The sequence below is a fragment of the Galleria mellonella genome, unplaced genomic scaffold (assembly GCF_026898425.1).
Source record: "Galleria mellonella isolate WM207_F2 unplaced genomic scaffold, CSIRO_AGI_GalMel_v1 utg264, whole genome shotgun sequence".
NCBI lineage: Eukaryota > Metazoa > Arthropoda > Insecta > Lepidoptera > Pyralidae > Galleria > Galleria mellonella.
In genome coordinates this window covers 1,627,234-1,636,176 of record NW_026442060.1, presented here as the reverse complement: position 1 = coordinate 1,636,176, position 8,943 = coordinate 1,627,234, and the positions used below count along the sequence as shown (strand labels likewise).

The 8,943-nt window shown below is 32.1% G+C and overlaps 1 pseudogene; it reads left to right on the top strand.

Moving 5' to 3' along the window:
- Window positions 1–209: 209 nt before the first annotated feature.
- Window positions 210–894, top strand: LOC128200731 (uncharacterized; annotated as a pseudogene).
- Window positions 895–8,943: the final 8,049 nt, after the last annotated feature.

Sequence of the window (8,943 nt, the reverse complement as noted above, 5' to 3'; positions counted from 1 at the left end):
AAGACCTGACCCACCTCTGATGGGGTCATTACCCGATATAAGGCTGACTCCTGGTGGACGCGCTTTCCAGTATACGGGTCTGGACTATTTCGGCCCAATGCTGGTCAAGGTAGGCCGTCATCGAGAGAAGAGATATGGAGCTCTTTTCACCTGTCTTACGGTTCGAATCCATATTGAGGTGACACATGATATCAACAAGCAGTGCTATCATGGCCATCCGACGTTTCATTGCTCGTCGTGGTTGTCCAAGACAAATATGGAGTGACAATGCCACCACTTTTAAAGGAGCCGACCGTGAGCTGAAATTGTCCGTGGCGGCCTTGGACAAAGACGAACTAACTAGGATGGGAAGTACCAGGGGAATTGACTGGCACTTTATATATTGTTGGGAGCGAATGGTGCGCTCTGTTAAGACTGCTCTCCGTGTCTCTCTAAAAGAAACAGCGCCGAGTATGTTATTTTGTAAATAGTAGACCACTAACGTATGTACCTATTGACAAGGACGACGACTTACCTTTAACTCCGAATGACTTTTTGATGACGAAGACAAATGACATGGACCATCCTTTGGGTATCTTTGACGACGATGACTTACTGCGACGATCCTGGCGTCACTCCCAGCGACTGGCCGACCTTACCTGGAAACGTTGGATAAAAGAGTACTTACCAACTTTGACAAGACAAGACAAATGGTTTCGACAAGAAACACGACTGTTAATGACTGATGACGTTGTAATTATAACTGACGATCAACTCCCACGAAACCAGTGGCCCAAAGGACGAGTGACGGCAGTGTATCCTGGGAAGGACGGCAGGGTTCGAGTAGCTGACACTTCGACCGGACTCTATAAGCGACCAGTGACAAAGCTGGCCAGATTGGACGTCCGCGCCTAGGCCTTGCCTGGAGTATTGGCTTCCAATACTGGAGGTGGGGATGTTGCGGCCTCTTTGACAGGTTTTATCGCTGGCCGCTAAGACATTCTACAATTAAAACTGACAGCTTGGGACAAAACAAAAGGACTTTGACAAAAGACCGATAAGAAGACGGACGTAATTTTGATGACAAATTTGCCTTTTAATTTTAATACATTTTGACGACAAATTCGGACCCTTTGACCTAAAAAGCAGTCCATCGACCTTTCAATGAGTATATTTTATTTGCATTATACAATATAGAAAATAAGCAAGATAATTAATAAATGTAACTATACAATTGTATAAGTACCCACTTCTATCTGTTCTCCTTTAACCAAAGATTATCTGTAAGAGATTGCCCTCGCGATAAGACCGCTTTTTGTATCTTTATGTATATATTACAATCTGTATTTATGTTACTGTATTTCACTTGAATTATTTAATTGTTATTGTATATTTTTATGTTTCTAGTGCAATAACGAGTTAAATAAATAAGTACAGTAAGGCGGTCTTATTGTTAAGATCAATCTTTTCAATACAATCTTAAGATAACAGACTAATTATTGTAAAAGTAGGCATGATTATATTGTTTAATTAATAAGACTAAAAGTAACAATGTAAAACGTATTATTATTATGTTATAGTGTTCCAATTTGAAGGATTTATCATATCACTGTTGAACATAATCCTTTCCAAAAATTTTAGAGCCTGCCAACCGTGGCAACTACTGGCAGGAGTTTTACTAGTAGTTGTCGCGCTTGGCAGGCGGGATTGCAAACGCAGTTAGGGATTTAAAGGTGTTTTAAGAGGGATACTGCTGCTCATCCCTCGACCAATATGAAGTATCCTTAGTCGCCTCTTATGACACCCACGGGAAAGGAAGGGATGGCCTATTCTATGCTGAAACCGCACGCCGTAATTTATATATATATATATATATATATATATATATATATATATTTATATATAAATAAAATTTTATACTTGTACTCATATAAAACCATCATACTTTATTACTACAAAGTATGCTATCAGGAGTAACGCATACAGAAGTCATAGTATGTTCTATATTTAAATTTGTATATGTATATTATAAACTAGTGATCTAACTCGGTTTCGCACGATTAGATTGATTTTGCGAAAGTAATATATAGCTGAAAATAAGTAAGTTGGAACATTGTGATGAATTCCACAAGAATTAACCACGTTGGTTTCCAAGAGGGCCATGTAGAGGTGGACCTGATAGGATATATTGCTTGCAGTGGGGCTGTTAGACTTCATTACTAATAATTCCTCCCCTCCCCGTCTATATATATAATGATTACAATTTTCCATAAGCAGGCTGTTATAACTTACCATAACCTTAGTATTGTGAATAACATGTGAATGTGTCTTAAGTATTACTTCTATCACATGTTACACGCCTCACTTTGAAATTCTTACGTTAGGTATTCATCTCAAACTGATATACAATACGTAACATTAAAGTACATTTCAATGTGAAGTGAAATAGTAATGCCATCTATTCAAAGTTATTTAAAAGTGTATCAAATAAATAAACAAGAACCCAAAGAAAAATAATTTTTATCAAATTAAAAAAAAAAGTTTTATTTAATGTTTATTATCATAATTACAAAATAAATATGTCTAAAGAAATAATTAAATAAATAATTAGTAAAAACTTACGAAATTAAAAGAAATCTTTGAAATTTGTCACAAAATATCACTATAGTTTGTACAATACATAATACATATGTATTTTGTCGAATCGATTATTTAATAAAGGTACCTATTTCAACTAACGAAAATAGGTAAGAACCTTAGAACATTTATCCAAAACATTTTATTCCTATAATAAATACATACCCACATTTTTCCAAGTTATAATTTTAGAATAACGATAATTTATTTCCGACTAACGCAAATGGGCTGAAACCCCTCGAAAACTTACCTAAAATGCAATTCCACTTGTAGACAACCCTCGATCTTATGTCACACGCATCATGCTGGTACATTACGAATTCTTCTCATATATGAGGGCAATACGGAAAATTGAGTTCCACACTCGAAGCTCGAGGATAAAATATTTCTCGTCCACTCGTATAGGTTAGGTAGTTAGGTGGCGGGCAAGGGTTGGAAATAGTTGGAATATTGTGGTAGACAACACATATATTATAACCGTATTATTACAATATTATTATAATATTATTATAATAGAAATACTTACTTATAAGATATATTTATTTATTCTTTAATACAGAACATGTGTACGAGTACATGGCGGACTTAATAACAAAAGCATTCGTTGCGTCTTTATCTTGTTTTTATGTAATTAATTTTTACTTTATTTACTTATAATAATAAATTTGTACTTTATTTTGTATGTACATATTAATAATTTTTATAATCTGTATTAATGTAATTGCGATCGATTTCCATTAAATTTTAGTTTTAACATTTAATATTAATTTTATAGTTGTGAAATTGGTAATTTTCTGAAAAATTGTGATGTGCCCGTGATGACTGTAATAGTTTATATGCTTTTAAATATTTGTATGCTAGAAATAGCTGAATATGGTGAGACCATATTCTGCTATTTCTACCTTCAGACCTTTTAAAATATCTCCAAAGTCTAACTGCAGTTGCTGATTCGCCTGCCAAGAGTGGCAACTACTTGCAAAACTCCCCAAAAGGGAGGCTTATGTTCAGAAGTGGGCAGTTAAAGGCTGAAATGATGATGATAATATGAAGATTAAGTACACATAAAAATGTATACAGATAAATATCTGTTATTATCATAACCTATTTTAATAATGAAGTACCGTATTTGTGACCCACTGATCATCCGAAAGGTTGACTGGTTGAGAATGCTACTAGCATTAAGTCCGCCTTTTGTACCATATTTTCATTTTATAAATGGAATTATTTAAATAAATAAATATATTAAGAACTTACACGAAATTTCAAACTCAGGATTCAGAGTCAGGCCTAAAATCTTCTTACAACCTAAGCATGATATATTGCGCCAAGGAACTGAAAATACAGAATGCAGTTTTCCAACTGTCAAAGTTAATACCGCTGACTTTCTACGTTAGTGCATCTAGCGCGACACGGAGAAATATTCGTAGTTGCATACAGTTGCATGCTTATTTTTCGCTTATTTGCACCGCCAGAAAAGTTCTTTAGATTGCATTAGTCTACACTTATTATAACTTGCAGCTTTGTTATTTACTCTGTCTTCATAGTAATTTATTAACATTATGGACAAAATATTCCTTTTGAGGGATAAGATCCAAAATTAAGAGATTAGACGGAGAATTAAAGTAGTCGACATAGCCCTCAAAGTCTGCAAGCTAAAGTGGCAGTGGACCGGTTACATATATCGAGTGGCACACGGTAAATGGAGGATAAAACTGTTAGAATGAAGTCCACGTACAGGAAAATACCCTGTGTCCGACCTCCATCGAAATGGTCTCTGCAAGACAGCGGGAAGAAAATGGATGCAAAAGACAGAGTATTATACTGACTGGAATACGTTGAGCAAGGCTTATATCTAGCAGTGGATCACACTAGGTCGATAATGATGCATAGAACATGCTTTCATTTACTAGACTGATTATTACTTTGTATAGACCAATTAAATTATAGAATCGATCATTTAAATGAATTTATTAATTAAATTTCAAACTGTTTATAATTACTCCTCTCCATCCAAAGGTTGCCTGGAAGAGATCGCTTTTAGTGATAAGGTCACCCATTTGTTTTTTCACTGTGATTATTTCTTGTAATTTGTTTGTGTCTATAATAAATTTACTATTGTAATCTTTTGGAGGAAACAATAAAGAATATCTATATCTATAAAACTTGTGCAAATGGATACTTTTCTATACCTTATATAGATTAGATAGATAGATACTCTTTATTGTTTCCCCCAAAAGATTACAGTAGTAAACTTAATATATATATATATATATATATATATATATATATATATATATATATATATATATATATATATATATATACAATTTCAAGAAATGTTCACACTGAGAAAAGAATATATACAATACTACCATGCTATGTGTCCCGACATTAGTCACTCCTTTTTTCCCGTAGGTGATGTAAAAGACAACTAAGGGATATTAATAGTAGAGGAATGGGCAGCGTCCCTCTTTAAATATCACCAAAAGCCTAACTGCGGTTTCCAACCCGCTTGCCAAGTATGGCAGAGTCTCCTTTATAGGGGAGGCTCATGTTCAGCAGACGACGTTTAATGGCTGATATAAGTTTAAAAAAAATAGTACAATAGAATCAGCTACATTGCGGAAATATTTTATTGGAAAAATTGGCTCGAAATCAAATTAACACTCAAAACGCCGCCGCGGTAAATTAAAACCCCAATAAAAATTCAATATAACAAAAATGAACGCTCGCAAAATAATATCCCGCTTGTCCTTCCGTCCTATAAATTTTCAGCTCGCGTCCTCAATACCAAATGTCCTGTGCAAAAACCTAATATTCCATTTTCTTATAAATTATGTTGTTCGCCAGAAAAATACTATAGATATCTGTAATTTAATAATAAAATTTCAAGAATTCCCCTTACTAAAGGTAAAAACTATGTAAAACCTACTGTACATCTGAGAAATAGAATTGAAATTAGTTTGAAAAACGCATTTTAAGGAAAATATACCTAAAGAAAGATCCGTTTAAGGCAAACTAAAATGATCTCATAAAATTGAGAGACACATCTCCTTTGATTACTGACTACAGATTAAGAAATTTTATTATATATTGTTAAATTTGTTTTGTAATAATCTATTTTATGTTGTTACTTATAAAAGGTATTCTAAAGATCATATAGACACTGTAGATTCATCTTAATTTTTTTTATTACTTTTTCATGTTCCTTTATTTCTTAGCTACGTATCGTTTAGAGGTAGTAACCACCTCTACACTAAAAAATTTTGTTAACTACAAAATTGAATGATACTATAAAATTGAAATGTTGGAGTATTAAAAAATATATATTTTAAATACACTATAACCTAACGCGATTTAACGCGATGAAAAATGTTTGTAGGTAAATAGTACCTACATACCTGCTTCTTTATTGGCGACGTTTCGACGTGGATTGAACATGTTCTTAAAGCATAATTATCTACTATTTGAGATTGTAGCCAAAGATAAAAATGTGACAAAAGTAAAGGGTGTAATTACATAAAACGCTAGGTTTATTTCGTACAAAATGGTACACGACACATTAAAAAAGTTATCATTTTTTGTGACAAGGACACTTGATGGTATTGTAATATGATTTTAATGTTTGCGACTGCTTACTAATGTTTGTTTCGACCGCAATAAGCACGCAAAGGGTTACAATGTTCAACATAAATTTAGAATAGTAACGAATGAATATGTTCTATGTTCAAGAAGGTCGATTACGCTCATCATGGAGATTTTCCTTTCTGAGTTGATTTTTAAACTCTGTCTTATATATTTTTCTTGAATTTAAATTTCATTATGTCATTATTATTTATCTCATTGTTATTATTCTAAACTCACCTTCGAAATAAATTTTACTAAATTAGAATTATACATAAGAGCCTTTTTAGCGACTAGAATTTGTTTTTACTCAACACCTATCTCTGTTTATATATATAATTAATCTAAATATAATTTTTAATACTTTATTGTACACATTAATTATACATAAAAATATGAGAGAGATAATCAAGTGTACAAAGGTGAGCTCAACTCTAATTATTTTACTTTTTTATTTATCTTAAAGCGTAATAAGATTATTAATTAAATAGAAAGGAAGAACTAGAGAACAAAAAATCAGTATAAACTAAATTTAAAAAAAGAATTGACCCTTCTATAATGTTTTGACAAGTATTTTCCAAATGACTAAACGGCAGATCGTATTAATACTCTGATCATTTGAATTTTATTTTGAGTCATGAGAAAAAAGTGGGTTACTCGTGCAACTAGTAAAAGAGAATATAAAATATAAAATAGTAAGTATAAAAAAAGGGATCATAAAATCTATGAAGGATAAAGTTTATTTTATTCTCTCTTCTGCTATACGAACTACTATATCCATAAACGTTCACTATCGTAGGCAAATAGTGTTACGCTCCAAGCACCGCGGTCTCCCATAGGCGCGATTTATCTCAATAATTGGCCCTCCACGTCAACTTGGGAAGCGATTTGTTTGAAATAAGGAAAAGAAAGGTCGCGGTTGGACTATCAGAGTCACTTAGCAACGAGATACTGCATCGATAAATCAATTGAGTGTAAATAATAAATTTGCTTAAACTTAGGTCGTGTTTATTAATAAATGTATTGAGATTTATTGACATCGGCCAGCGTAGGGTTAAAGGAACTTCGATTTTAAGAAGTGGTAACTATAGTCATTTTCAGGAATTACTCTGTCTGTAATGTTTTCAGCCGAGTTTAAAAAGACGAAGATTACCAGTTGTTATTTGGTATCTCATAATTCCGTCATTTGTAAATCGATTTGGAAAAAATATTTTTATCTGAAAGGATATACTTGGGTTTGACCATAATTAAAATCGATTTTTTTTATAGAACACAATCTTATTTATTAAAAACACTCAGGTTATGGAATGAGCTCCCTGCCGATATTTTCCCAAGAGACTACAGCATGGGGTTCTTCAAAAGGGGGGTAAAGAGGTTTCTTCAGGGTCGGCAACGCGCGCGTAATACCTCTGGTATTGCAGGCTGTAGTATATTATGTTCATGTACTGGCCACTAATAATTTGTAAATACTGGCCGGTAATAATTTGTTCTATTTATTCTTTCAATGAATAAATTAGTGTTTAACCAACTCGCTCGCGTATCACTACACAGGCGTTCATAGGCTACGGTAACCACTTACCATCTGGTGGGCCGTATGCTGGTTTGCCACCTTAGTGGTATAAAAAAAAATATTAAAAGATTTAAGAATATTTATATTTACTTTATTTCTAATCACCCAGTAATATTTATTCATTCATTCATTTAAGTGCATAAATTAAATTTAAAAAAGTCGACCCCATCACCCCAGTACCCCATAATCATACTCATTATACGCCTTTAAAGAATGTTAATAAGCCATTAATTTAGTACTGCTTGCCTGTTAATAGCTTTAATAATGTTGTTGTTATATTTTATGCTTTTGAAAACACGGACCCCCTATCAGTATCGCTGTAAGTTTATTATTTATGGCTGGATGTTATGCGTCTAGATGGAGTATTGCATATTAAATAATGAATAAATAAATGCTCAATCTACTGCAGATTTAATTGTAATATTTAAACAAATCAGAACCTCCGATTCCCCTTTTCGGCGTTGCAAGTAATATTTATAATATAACGATAAAAAATTCCTAATCAAATACATGTTGAGGAATGATTAATAATTCAGGAATTTGTTTATTTCTTGTGCAATTGCATGTTTAAAATACATTATTCTTTTACTATTATATTTTATTTTAATTACTTGTACTTAGTCTCGAAATCGGTCGTCTGTATACATAAATAATAAAAATATTTAATACTAAATATTGAGAAAGTATGTATTTTAAATTACGTCATACAATTAAAAAAAAAAAATTAAAAATTGAATTTAAATAACATATATGTGTATATTAATATCCGATCAAACTTTCGGTTTCGGCGAAAAATTAGCCGAAACTTTCGCTCGCGCCGAAATTTTGAGTATGTGTTTGTGTTGTGTGTGTGTCTAACTGAAAGTTTCTTTTTTAAGTTTACTTCCAAGAGTAAGTCATAATTTTAACATGTTTTTACATACAAAAATATATGACATATTTGTTACATACTTTAATTAGTGTTTATTATTACCCTTTAACTATCTGTGTGTTTGTACACTAGATTTCAGTACCGAAGTATATATAAATATATATAATATATATATATATATATATATATATATATATATATATATATATATATATATATATATATATATATATATATATATATATATATATATATATATATA